This window comes from Prunus mume, unplaced genomic scaffold (genome assembly GCF_029339155.1).
Source record: "Prunus mume cultivar Tortuosa unplaced genomic scaffold, ASM2933915v1 scaffold24, whole genome shotgun sequence".
Lineage (NCBI taxonomy): Eukaryota > Viridiplantae > Streptophyta > Magnoliopsida > Rosales > Rosaceae > Prunus > Prunus mume.
In genome coordinates this window covers 6,060-18,648 of record NW_028296570.1, presented here as the reverse complement: position 1 = coordinate 18,648, position 12,589 = coordinate 6,060, and the positions used below count along the sequence as shown (strand labels likewise).

The 12,589-nt window shown below is 40.3% G+C and overlaps 1 pseudogene; it reads right to left on the bottom strand.

Annotated features, from left to right (window-relative positions):
- Positions 1–6,266: 6,266 nt before the first annotated feature.
- LOC148914284 ((-)-alpha-pinene synthase-like) lies at positions 6,267–9,790 on the bottom strand (annotated as a pseudogene).
- Positions 9,791–12,589: the final 2,799 nt, after the last annotated feature.

The window sequence follows — 12,589 nt, the reverse complement described above, 5'->3', positions numbered from 1 at the left end:
GTTTAAGCTCGAGAGTGGGTGCCTGAATCACCGAAGGTAACAACTTGTTAAGTAGAAACGGGAATTGGGATTGGGATTGGAGACTTACCAACATATTGTGGCAGTGACTCAAGGGCAGCCACCATCTCGCCAATTTCTTCATGATTAGGTTCGGCCCCATTTTTGATGAGTTCAATTCCCTGAACAATGGTGGTTTCAAGGACATCCCTATCTAGGGATTCGAGATATTCCTGCGCCAAAGAATCAAATGCATCAATAGAGAAACATGAGTGATCATCAATAGGGTACCTTATAGCTTCAGAAATATTGAAATCAATGATATTGCCATCAAATTCCATTGTCAACGTCCCCTTGAACACATCGATCTTGGTTCGGGCTGTTTTCATAAAAGGTCGTCCAAGTAAGATTGGCAATGGTGTAGAATGGGCCGAATCCTCCATCTCAAGCACATAAAAATCTGCTGGAAATATCAAGTGGTTAACCTGCACCAAAACATCTTCCAAAACTCCTTTCGGATATGCATTAGAACGATCGGCTAATTGAATTATAACGCCATCATTTTTAAGCTCTCCTAAGTTCATAGATGCATAAATAGAGTATGGCATGACATTAATGGAAGCACCTAAATCTAACATGGCATGTTCAAACTTGGTGTTACCAATAACACAAGGGATTGTGAAACTACCTGGATCTTTGCATTTAGGTGGCAGTTTTCGTTGCAAAACTGCGGAAACATTCTCACTTACCCTTACCACTTCTTTGTTTGAAATCCTCCTCCTTGTTGTACAAAGCTCTTTCAAGAATTTAGCATATCTTGGAACTTGCTTTATTGCGTCAAGAAGTGGGATATTGACTTGTACCTTCCTGAAAGTCTCTAAGATGTCTTTTTCATTCTCTTCTTTCTTAGATTGCATAAACCTGCGAGGGAAAGGCACATTTGGTGGGATAGGGTTAGAATGAGTTGAATTTGGAACAACCTTACCTGAGTTTGGTTGTGTAGGAGCTTTGGGGGACTGCAGCAAGGGTTGTTCCTCCCTTGCCGTGGCTTTGTCCACCTCCTTCTCTTTGAGCAGCAGCTTTTCGTTCTCTTTTGGGCTTTGTTTGGACATTTTGGGATTGGTTCCAATCTCTTTACCACTCCTCAAGATGATAGCTTTAGCCGTTTCAAAACCTCCTTTTGGATTGACAATGGTTGAGCTAGGTAGTTTGCCTTCTTCTCTAAACTGTCCCATGAACTCCGCCATCTGCCCAATTTGCTTCTTCACTTCGCTCATCTCTTTGGCTTGATTTTGTAAACCCTAAGTCAAAGAAGTTAGTACTTTAAGCATTTGATCATTATCCAATGGCGAACCTGAATTTGATTGGGCAGTTTGTGGTTGAGGCTGTGGTGGTGCGAACGGCCTTTGATAGAGCCCTGGAGGTGGCTGTCTATATCCGCCTTGTTGTTGTTGAGGCTCCCTCCACTTCAAATTTGGATGATCTCTCCAGCCCGGATTGTAGGTGTTTGAAAACGGGTCATACCTAGGTTGATTTTGGCCTTGATAACCTACGGCATTGGCACTTTCCCATCCCCCATTCTCTATTAATTGAGGACATTGATCAGTGGGGTGTCCATGCATAGAGCACACGCTACAAGTGGCTGTACTTTGCACTTTGGATCCTTCAACAACCTGCGAAATAAGAGTAGAGAGATTAGCCATTTGAGATTGAAGTTCCGAAATAGCACTTACCTCATTAACCGGACTTGGCCGTGTATGATCTCTCCCTCCAACTCCTTCGTATTGTTGTGCATTCAAAGCTCGGTTTGCTATTAAGATCTTCGCAGCAACTGGTGTTTTGTCAACCAAAGCACCTCCCGCTGAAGCATCAAGCATTTGTCTCTCCAGTGGAAGTAGTCCTTCATAGAAATATTGAATTAAAAGCTCTTCCTTCATTTGATGTTGTGGGCAGGATGCAACTAACGTCTTAAAACGCTCATAGTACCCTGGAAAGGATTCTCCCGGGCCTTGTTGAATTCCACTAATTTTCTTCCTCAAAAGAATGACTCTTGAAGTTGGGAAGAATTTCTCTAAGAATGCTTTCTTCATACTTTCCCAAGAAGTGACGGTTCCAAGGTGCTAGTTCATAGAGCCAATCTTTAGCCTTGTCCATAAGAGAGAATGGGAAGGCTTTCATCTTCAAAATATTCCCATCCACGTTAATGGGTGTCATACTTGAACATACTACTTCAAATTCCTTCAAATGCTTGTTTGGATCTTCCATGGACAAGCCCATGGTATTTGGGAATGTGATGTAGCAAACTTGACTTCAATTCAAACTCATCGGTCTTACCTGCAGCTGCCCTAGGGTATTGAATGCAAAGAGGGACTGCAGTGTCCAATCCTGAGGCTGAAAGTTCCTTGATTGTTCGATTGTCTACAGCCATGTCTTGTTCCTCTTCCAAGTCCGTTTCAGCTTCAGATTCAGGTTCGGAACTAGAACTAGAGGGATTGAGTTCTGGCTGCTTCCTCTTCCTTCTCAAAGTTCGTTCGAAATCGTCGTCAAAGTCCAATATGTGCGCACGAACAGGGTGTGAACTTCGAGTCATAAACTAGTACCTAAAACAAAGAAAACAAAACAAAACAAAATCAGAAACACAAGAAAAACGAAAACAAAAGGAAGATTAGCAATTTTGCTAATCCCCGGCAACGGCGCCAAAATTTGGCGTGAGAAATAACTAACGCACAAATTAAACCCTATAATTTATGCAATCGTAGTACGAGTAAGTAGGGATCGTTCTATTCCGGGGATTAGGAGGGATGCTAATCAACACAAATTAGACTTATTAAATTGGAAACTAAGTTAAGGGAACAATGATTGGGGGGAAATTGGATGATTTAGAATAAAGTAAAACTGACAGCAGCAAACAACTAAGTTGTGAATGAAATATGGATTAAGGGATAGCTAGAGGATTCTTCTCCACACATGGAACATATGCACACAAATCGATCTCCAGTTACTCTTTCTATAAAGTATGAACGACAAAGCCCCAAATTAATTGTGAATGCACTAATTAACTCTCAGATTTTCCTAAGTTCATTGAATTGGACTCAGCGACGCAATCAAATTATCCTTATCAAGTTCCCTATATGAACAGCATGATAGAGATACATATCAAAGATCATTAAGTTCTATGAAAATCATAAGCCTTGACAAGACAATTGTAACTATGAAAAGCATGATACTCCTGCCAAGAATTTACTTAACGCAATCATGACTAGTGACTTTCACTACTTATGAATATAAGTTCATAACGATTAGGTGAAATTCCCTTATATTCTAGCATCAAATCCCTGCATACAAACTAAGTATGCATCCTTAATAAACATGCAAGAATAAGTTCTCAATAAAACAGAAAAGTAAATCACATTCATACTTTATGAAACCATAACTGGAAGTAATCAATTCATGTAAAACATATGTCCATGGCTTCGAATTCACCTCTAACTAAGAAGAAATTCAGTTACACATGTTCATAATAATTGAAAAGCAATCTAGAATAAACATTTGAACTAATCAAGGGAAAACTCTGAAAAACCCAATGGATGCAAAGGTTCCGGCACCAAGTTCTTCTTCTCCCTTTCTCCTTTCTTGCTACGGCACCAAAAGAACTCCCTTCTCCTGCGGCAACCCCTCCTTTATATATGTGGTAGATCTAGGGTAAAAGGGCCCAGCAGAAACCCACGAAATTAGGGTTTTATTTGGCAGATTTCTTTAGGCATTATAGGGCCCAATAGAAACCCACGAAATTAGGGTTTTTAGGTTTCCTAATATGAAATTAATCCCCCCCTTTTCCAGCTGGAATTTAGGTCGAATAGGATTAGGATAAGGTAAAATAAAATAAAATCAGTTAGGTTTTTACTTCCCAGAAGCTGATTCTTGAATTAATTTCCCCATCTTTTTAGCACATTCCTAGCCTATTCGAACTTCAAAAACGTCCATCCATCTTGGCCCATGCATATGCTATCCATTCCAAGTCCAAAATGCTCTAAAATGCTCCAAAATGCCCTTTCTTGCCAATCTTGCCATTTGGACCTACAATAGTACGAAAATAAGCTAAATCACTCTAATAAATGGGAATTAACTAAGTAAATGCAAAGAAATAAGATAGCAAAGTCGCATAAATATGCTCCTATCACTAACTCAACAGTACCAACAGACCAATCTCCTGAGAATATCCTTGAGGTAACTACTCCTACTAGACTTGTGCATTTAGAGGATAAAACTATTGGATATCAATTACCTTTCAGGCAAAATCGTGGGAAGCCACCAAACCGCTATTCACCTGAAATTGGCAAGACACCAAGTATCCAATTGCAAATCATGTATCTACTGAGAAGCTGTCTAAACAACTCAAGGCTTTTGTGCATCAGTTGTCTGCTATCCATATTCCAACCAAGGTCTCTGAAGCATTGAAAGATCCTAAGTGGGTCCAAGCTATAAAAGAGGAGATGAAAGCTCTTGAGAAAAATCAGACTTGGACATTAGAGACTATACCACGAGGTACAAAGACTATCGAATGTAGATGAGTGTTTACTATAAAACACAATGCAGATGGATCTATCGAGCGATACAAGGCAAGACTTGTGGCAAAAGGGTACACACAGACCTATGGTATAGACTATGAAGAAACTTTTGCTCTAGTTGCAAAGTTAAACACCGTCAGAGTCTTATTGTCCCTTGCAGCTAATTTGGATTGGCCACTACACCAGTTTGATGTAAAGAATGCTTTTCTACATGGCGAACTCACGGAGGAGGTGTACATGGACATTCCTCCTGGTTATAATACTACTCAGATTGAAACAGTTTGCAGGCTACGAAAAGCATTGTATGGGTTGAAACAGTCACCACGTGCATGGTTTGGACGGTTCACCATGGCAATGAAGAACAATGGTTTCAAACAGTGCAACTCAGATCATACTTTGTTCTTGAAACATCGGAAAGGGAAGGTAACAGCATTAATAATTTATGTTGATGATATGATTATTACTGGGAATGATAAACAGGAAATATCACAGCTACAAGACTATCTGGCTACAGAGTTTGAGATGAAGGATCTAGGTGGACTCAAGTATTTCTTGGGAATTTAGGTGGCTCGATCGCAGCAAGGCATATTTCTCTCTCAAAGGAAATATGTCTTGGACGTGTTGAGACACAGGAATGCTAGATTGCAAACCTGCAGACACTCCTATTGTTCAGAATCATCATCTTGGAGAATATCCGAATCAAGTTCCAACTAACAAAGAAAGATACCAAAGGTTAGTGGGAAGATTGATCTATTTGTCACATACTCGACCAGACATTGCTTATGCAAAGTGAGCGTTGTCAATCAATTTATGCACTCTCCAAGTGAAGACCACATGAATGCAGTTCTTCGGATACTTAGATATTTGAAGTCTGCGCTGGAAAAGGACTTATGTTCTCAAAGCATGGTCATCTAAATATTGATGGTTATTCAGATGCAGATTGGGGGTAATGTAACAGATAGAAAATCCACATCGGGTTACTTCACATTCGTGGGAGGTAATTTGATGACATGGAGGAGCAAGAAAGAGAATGTAGTAGCTTTATCCAAAGCCGTTTAGTTCGGAGGCATGACTAAAGGGATTTGTAAACTTCTTTGGTTAAGAAAGTTGCTTCTTGAACTTGGGTATAAACCTACATCTACAATGAATCTCTTTTGTGACAACAAGGCTGCTATAGCCATTGCACGAATCCAATTCAGCATGATCGTACTAAACATGTTGAGGTGGATCGACACTTCATCAAACGAAGCTTGAGGCTAAAGTGTTTCGGTTTCCTTTTGTGAAATCCGAGGATCAATTGTGATATTTTGACAAAGGCGATTTCCAGTAAAGCATTCCACAATTCATTGGATCAGTTGGGCATTGGCGACATCTATGCACCAACGTGAGGGGGAGTGTTAGCGTGACTTGTGGATATTGACTTACTTTCCTTACACACCAAGGATTACTATTTTATTTGTAATTGATTTACTTTAATTCCTGATTTCCTACTGTAAATAGATTTAGGAATTTATTATTTACTTGCCCATTCAGGTTTTGTTGTATTATAAATATGACCTCCTACAAGGAGAAGAATATATAGAAAATTCCCACAAACAAATATTCTCTCATAGTTTTCATATTTTAGCACTAATGAGCAATAACATTAGCTGTATGTGTAACTTGAGTATATATGCTCACATTTACAATTAAAAGAGAGACTTACCTTGTAATCTCACTGAGCTTATTTTTGCACAAAGACTGAACAAGATTGAAATCTAACTTCGCAAGTTTCAACAAAGCTTCATTGTGTGAAGAAGCTTCATCTTGGTAGATTGACATGTAACGCCTGGCACATACCCTCTCTAGATCTTTTCACAATGGTCTCTCCAAGGCTTGAGTGACTTGTTCTGCATGTTCGTAGCTTACATGAGCTTTTGCAGCAGAGTCAAGGTGAGTGGTGGTGAAAGCAAGAGCTTCATCTAGTATTTCTTCTCCCGTACGCCTAGATGCCTGGCTTCATAAAGGCTTAGCATCCCCGGAACATCGACAATTAAACATTCCTTGAAGCTGCCATTTTCGTCTTTGAACTTGTTGAACACATCTGCTTGATTGTCATAAAAATGAACAGGCATTAGTTGGCAAAAATCAGTCACATTACACTCCAGTACATTATAATTTGTTGATTAACTTACCACATGAAACCTTATATCCATGTTGTCTTAGTAGCCGGAAACCAAGAGCAACGTTGTATAGATCTCCATCATCACTAAAGTCATGGTCATGAAATGCAGCATGCATACGCTCCAACGCTTCTTCAATTTTACTTTCAAAATGGTATGCCATGCCAAGGCGCTGGATTGCATCAATAAACTTGAGCTAATGTGAAAAGTCACCTGCACTAGTTGTGAATACTTCCCTCCTCACTACTTCTTTCAGCTCCTCAACTTCTTCTTTGACAGACCACCAATTCTTCAAACGAATCTGTGGAATTCCGACATCACACCGATGTCGGGCCCACTCACTAAAACTATAACCTCCTTTCTAAAAGGAATAAAGGCACGAGACTTTATGCGAAATTTGGCAGAGTCTCCCTGTAATTTGAACATTTCCTAGCATTTCAACCTGCATGAAACATATTTAATATCCACAACTGTCAGCATGCACAATGTAGTAACATGCAATTCACATAACGACCTCCGACCTTCAAATAATCCGAAGCAAAACCACCTACCAAGCTCTTAAATCAAATAATGAAAACAAACCATGCATTTAATAAACTCAAATAATAATTATGAATGCCAAACGTAGCTTACCTCATCTAATTTTCCCAATTCCAACAAGCAAGGTTTTAACGTCCTAACCCAATCACAAGTAGTTTAAAGCCTCAGCCTAAATCATACAACAATCCAAACGAGTTTTAAACCTAACTTGATCACATCCACAAATTTACAACATTCACTCAGTCCAACTGAATAATAAACATTTAATCTATCAAGCCTCGTTCCATCCGAGTTTCGGGACCAATGACAAGGTCAAAGTTTAGCCCGCGGCTGCACCTAGGCACTACCCTAGGCTGCCTACTTATCCTTACTAAGGAATTAAGCCACACGTAGTTCTTTTAACAGAAATTCCGGTTCCAATAACATACAATCAATAACAATAACACAAAACAACAGATTCTACAATTTATCCCTTTCCCTTTTCTTTAAATCACAACTTATCAAACACAATCCTTTTCAAACACTTTCTTTCCCAATATAATATAACAAGCCTTAATTCATCTCCCTAATAATCACATAATCTCCCCATACACCGGAAAATCCAACGCCACGTTAATGCATCAACACGCGGAAAATCCTATGCCACGTGTGACCTAACAATCATATCACAATCTCCCTATACGCCCAGAAAATCCAAGCGCCACGTATGAGGTCTGTCCACCGCCGAAAAATCCTACGCCACGTGGGACCTAGCAATCGTATCACATAATCTCCCCATAAGCCAGAAAATCCAACGCCACGTATGGGGTCTGTCAACACGTCGGAAAATCCTACGCCACATGTGACCTAACAATCATATCCCAATCTCCCCGTACGCCAGAAAATCCTATGCCACATGGGACCTAGCAATCATATCACATGATCTCCCCATAAGCCGGAAAATCCAACGCCACGTATGAGGTCTGTCAACACGCTGGAAAATTCTACGCCACATGTGACCTAACAATCATATCACAATCTCCCCATACATCAAAAAATCCACGCCATGTATGGGGTCTATCCACACCGAAAAATCATACGCCACGTGGGACCTAACAATCATATAAAATTTCCCACAATAAATAATAATATTTATTTCCGATTCCACACCACCACCCCCCCCAAGTTAAAAAAATAAAATAATATCCTAATCCCACATAATCAACGTAACTCCACTAACGAACAAGACCTGTCTCTATGGTCATTTTAATCCTTCTGGAAAGGTGAAACTACCCCGAAAGACTCACAGTCAATTAAGGGTCAAACTACCCAAACTTGGTCAAACGGGCCCACGGGGCCCACGACCTCCAAACTCCGATCTGGAAGTCCATATGCATTCTACGAAGCTTAGGACACACGTCCTGCAAGTTTGGTCCGGATCGGATGGTCGAATCGCTCACAATCGCACGATCGGACGATTCATTACCTAGCACTAGGGTTGGCATTTTCGGAGTATCCAGGACTCCGTTTTACGATCCGTCGAATCCTACACAATCCTAAGGATGTCCAGATTAACATATAATGAATTCAAGACCATCCAACGGTTCAAACCTATTGAACCCGGATAACGCGCAATAGGCGATATCCGTTCGAGACTCACACAGTATCCAAATTGAAATCCGAGCACACCTACGCGCTCGTGAGGACCAAGAGATTACATCGGGACACAATGCCCTTTTTCTACAGTGCTCATGCACCGCCACATGTGCAGCTAAGCGCGTGGGTGTCCAAAGCGATAACCCATCGCCGGAAAAACCCAAAATTACGGCTCAAGACTCCTACCTTAGGTGTAACACCCTATTTGGAACCATTTTTATTCTTGGACCTACCCCGAAAAGTGATCGAAAGTGGCTGGAATTGTGATCTCAAAATCGCCAAAATCAAATTTGAAAATCAGTCTAAAAATCGCCTTTTGGCGGTTGGAGCGGCGGCCGATGTTGGAGAAGGGCGGGTTGTGGCGTTGGGGTTGAGCCGGTCCTTTTGGCACCGGTCCCGTCAGCCGTGGCCAGAGTTTCGAAGAGAGAGAGAGAGAGAGAGAGAGAGAGAGAATCAGATTTTATCAAACCCTATTCGCCAAAATTACGGTTATGCCACTGAGGGTATTTTGATCGTATCTCTGTCGTTACAACTCCGATTTGAGCCCACCACGTGTCTATGAACTCATCTTGCCGTGCTCTACGTAACGGTATAGTCGAAATTCCCAAATTTCTTCCTAGTCAAAAAGTCAATTTTAAACCTAATAAAATATTCTAGGGGCAAAATGGTCTTTTATCATGTTTAATTAATAGTTAAACATTTATTTAGGACCGGTGCAATTGAGAGGTACTACTTTGAAATATAATGATAATATAATTTGCATGAGATTACAATGTCTTGGGAATCATAGTTCATGAACCGATCTCCCCAAATGCTTGGTGGGAAATTTGCCCTCCGATGAATAATTTCAGGCTTAGATTGGGCTGCTGCACAAACTTGGATAGACATGTTTTGCTGTTTTTTCTTTGGTAGATAAAAATCAGACGGCAGTTATTGGTACTGTTTTCTATATGCTTCGAGCTTTGCTATAAAACTATGAAACACATTGATAGTAGACTCATGTATAGAATGGCAAGGGTTGGGATATAAGATTATTGCAAAGCAAGAATAGAATCGTGCATAGCAGAAGATAGTTTCATATAAACCATATAATAATTTTCAAAGCAATAATTTCCATGGCGATATATATTATCTTTGAATTGGGCCCTCCCTTTTTTGAGTGGGGGATATATATTATCTTTTTCCTTGTAACGTTTTCTCACCTAACATATTGGGCCATTGGCTGGATTTAGAGCAGATGTTTAGCGTTTGCCATTTGGCCTCTTTTAAAGCTAGCATAGTGGTGAATCGATGATGATGGTACTTTCCTCTTCAATACATGAGTTAAATCAATATAATAACAAGCTACATCCGCCATGCATCCGCATGTTTCTAACGTGAGAGAGACATGCGTTACCCTATATTGCAGTAATTCTAGTTATATATGGTTGATGTGTTCGACAATTAGATGTCAAAAATGCTTTTTTGCATGGTATCCTACAAGAGGAGGTGTACATGTCTCAACCTCCTGGTTTTGAAGATCCAACTCATCCTCATCTCGTGTGTAAACTGCATAAATCTCTATATGGGCTAAAACAAGCTCCTAGGGCATGGAATGATCGGTTTACTCAGTTTCTTCCTTCTTTGGGTTTTGAAAACACATACTCTGACTCCTCATTGTTTGTTAAGCATGTTGGTCATGAGATTGTGGTTCTGCTCCTCTATGTGGATGACATCATTATAACTGGCAGTGCTTCTGGTGCAATTACCCAGGTTATTAGTGCTCTTACTACTGAGTTTGATATCAAGGATTTAGGGTTGCTCCACTATTTCTTAGGGATTCAAATCACTAAAACTGCCACTGGTTTGTTTCTGTCACAAACCAAATATGTTGCTGATCTATTGGTTAAATCTGAAATGCTTGAAGCTAAACCATGTGATACACCATGCCTCCCTTACAACCGGTTACTCAAAGAGGATGGGGAACCTTATTCCAATCCTAAGTTGTATAGAAGTATTGTCGAGGCTCTACAATACTTAACTTTCACTAGGCCAGATATTGCATTTTCTGTGCACCAAGTCTGTCAGTTTATGCAAAATCCAATGATGTCTCATTTTACTGCAGTTAAACGTATATTACGATATCTAAAGGGCACAATGCAGTTTGGTATCTCATATACTAGAGGAGATTTGCAGTTAAAGGCCTTTAGTGATGCTGATTGGGCAGGGGACCCTAATGATAGAAGATCTACTACTGGTTTGGTGGTATTTTTGGGTAACAATCCAATTTCGTGGTCCTCTAAGAAGCAACAAACTGTTTCCAGATCATCAACCGAAGCTGAATATCGAGCCTTATCCTTTACCTCAGCTGAATTGGATTGGATCAAACAATTATTAGCATTTCTGCACATTCCACTACCTAGTGTGCCTGTCCTCTTTTGTGACAATCTCTCAGCCATTGCCTTATCTTTTAATCCTGTTCAGCATCAAAAGACCAAACACATAGAGATCGACGTGCATTTTGTTCGCGAAAGAGTATCACTGAAACAACTCTCTGTGCAGTTTGTGTCTTCCCAAGAGCAATTTGCTGATATTCTTACAAAGGGGTTGAGTGGTCCTCTTTTCAGAACTCATTGCTGCAATCTCATGCTTGGTTCCTCACAGCATGCTCTTGAGGGGGGATGTTAGAGTATAGAGCTTTAGATTGTGACACTTGTCACAATCTTGCTGTAGTAGTTAGTTTGTTTGTTATCTGTAGCTATATAGAAGACTTTCTCATGTAATTACCGATTGATTAAGAAAATATATCAGATTGATATTCTCTCTAGCTTCTCTCTCTAGCTACTCTCTCTACTCTCTCTCTGTGTTCTTGGTTCAATATACCTATCAGCTGATATAGCTTAACAACTGTGGTAGGCTTCACCACAGGGCTAAAAGTCTCCCATAATCCAATCCAGGTTCTTGACTGAAACCCTTAGCAACTAACCGTGCTTTGTGTCTGGCAATAGACCCATCTGAGTCTCTTAATCTTGAAAATCCATTTACAACCAACGAGGTTCTTGTTTGTTGGCAATTGAACTAGACTCCAAGTGCCTTGAGTATGTAAAGCATTAACTTCTTCTTTCATGGCCTGTAACCACACAGGGACTTTGATGGCAGACCTGTAACTAACTGGTTCAACCAAGGACATATCAGTTCCCCCAGAGTCCTGAACACTTGCTAAGAGAGCTTTCTTTTTAATAATCCCACTCTTGCTTCTAGTTTGCATGGGATGCAGATTGAGTGGAGGAATGGACAACACTACTTGTAAAGTATCAGGAGTAAAATCATGTGTTTCTAATCCAGAGCTAGATCTGATGTCAAGTGTCACAGGGATTGGAGAAGAGGCTGGAATTGAAGCAGCAATGGACTGAGAACTGGGAGAAACTTCAGGAAAATCGGAGGCAGAATGTGTTAAGGAAACTGAAGCAGATATATGTGATGGAGTAGGTGTAGGGAGACCAGAAATTGGAGGAGTAGAATCTGGAATGGATGGGACAACTATATTCTCGGTAGTAACAATAGGCAAATGACAATTGGAACGTGGACATGATTGTGTAGATGTGAATGTGTTTGAATGTGTAGGCAATAAATCTATGTAGGGAAAATGGCATTCATCAAATATAACATGCCTATAAACAAACACTCTCTTTGTAGGCACATGATAGC